Genomic DNA, 1,878 nt, shown 5'->3' with positions numbered 1-1,878 from the left:
CCCACTTGCGGCCTATTTCGTTAACATCATGTCCGGTAGATATCAAGGAACGAATTAGCCTTGCACGACTCCTTTGGCAGCAGGAATTTTGCACTTCTGTCTATCCTCGAGTCATTGGTTTTCGAAAGCACATGTGCACGCAGGATGCGATGCTTGGCACACAAGAAATATATAGAGCACAGAGCAGCAGCCAACTCAGAGCCATAGTGGGGTTGGATATCAAAGCACCCTTTGATAACATTACCCACCAAGCTGTACTCGAAGGACCAGGTCGAAAACTTTACAACTACGTAAATAGGGCTCTTACAAACCGCACAGTTACAGTGAAGTTACACGAAGAAGAATCCGAAAAAAGGTACCTGACACTAGGTGTACCCCAAGGCTCGATTTTTTTCAGCCACACTATTCTTGCTAGCATCAAGCTAGCTGCCAACTTTCTTGAGGCGTGTAGAAGACCTGAACTTTACAATATATGCGGTCGATATCACGCTCTGGGCCAACACAGTATCTCCAGCTGAAAGTCAACAAATACTACAAACCGGTATTAATGTTTCGGCGCTACACCTACAAGAAAGGGGCTTCGCCCTGTCCAGTGCCAAGTGTGAGCACATAGTGGTAACCAACCAAAGAGAAGAGCAGGCTTAAGAGGAACCAAAACCGATAACACTCCCATTGAAGCAAGATATTATCCCGTGAAAACGCATATCAATGCCTTGGGTATTTGGCTGCAGTACAATGGTACGGCGGTTGTTTGCGTCGGGCGGACAATTCAGCAGTTCCATGAAAACAAGAGGCTACTTAAACGAACAACACAAAGGATGCGAGGCGTCAAAGAGCACCAAGTCAGATGGCTCACCATGGCCCTGGCCATACCTCGAATAATGTGCCAATATCCATACTTACAAGTCACTTAATAAAGGTAAAATCCAACATCCACCCGTTTGTAGCATTTGCTACAAAGGAAACCCATACAGGTCCCTCGAAAGGAAATCCTCAGAGCTGAAGAAAAATTCTTCCTGGTCCGGGACTCGAACCCGGGACCACCGCCTTTACGGGGCAGCCGCTCTACCATCTGAGCTAACCAGGCGGCTAGCAGATGGCAGGGCGAAGTCGAACTTGTCGACAACACGAAGCAAAGGCAAGTGTTTGGGGTAGTAGTTCTGCGGAAACCCGCAAGGTGGAGAGAATTAATTAATAAAGGGAAAATCAGACATCCACCCGTTTCCTTTGCAGCAATTCCCGTGCCATCTGCTAGCCGCCTGGTTAGCTCATATGGTAGAGCGGCTGCCCTGGAAAGGCGGTGGCCCCAGGTTCAAGTCCCAGACCAGGATGAATTTTTCTTCAGCTCTGAGGCTTTCCTTTCGAGCAACCCGTATGGGTTTCCTTTGTAGCAATATCTACAAACGGGTGGATGTCTGGTTTTCCCTTCATTAATGAATTCTCTCCACCTTGCGGGTTTTCGCAGAACTACTACGTCTCACAAGTAACCAAAACATAAAAGGGCGAACTGGAAACCATACTCCGGCAGATAACGAGAGTTATACTAGGCACCCCTGCATACTCACGATCCAACCGACGAGATGAGATGGCAGTTCTGCCTAGACTGGACGAGCTGAATCAATTCGACCAAGAGGCACAATTTAGTCATCTGAAGCTCTCTAGAAAGGTGCGGGCACTTTTGCGTGGTCTAGGCTACCATATCCCACAATGCCCAGAGAGGGAACAACAATATCCCCCGTGGGACACGCTAGACCGTATTACCGCCCACCCAATACCTTGAAATATGGAGGCAAACACACAACCAGAAAGACGACAAAGTCGAGCACTACACCTCAGGGACGACAGCGAGGACTGAATCCTATACACGGACGACTCTCC

At 48.3% G+C, this 1,878-nt stretch overlaps 1 non-coding gene across 1 annotated transcript; it reads right to left on the bottom strand.

The window, feature by feature from the left end:
- Positions 1-1,013: 1,013 nt before the first annotated feature.
- Positions 1,014-1,087, bottom strand: TRNAY-GUA (transfer RNA tyrosine (anticodon GUA)). The gene has a single exon. It is a non-coding gene; the product is annotated as a tRNA-Tyr (tRNA).
- Positions 1,088-1,878: the final 791 nt, after the last annotated feature.

Source organism: Dermacentor albipictus, chromosome 8, assembly GCF_038994185.2.
Source record: "Dermacentor albipictus isolate Rhodes 1998 colony chromosome 8, USDA_Dalb.pri_finalv2, whole genome shotgun sequence".
Lineage (NCBI taxonomy): Eukaryota > Metazoa > Arthropoda > Arachnida > Ixodida > Ixodidae > Dermacentor > Dermacentor albipictus.
This window is presented reverse-complemented; position numbering and strand designations above follow the sequence as displayed.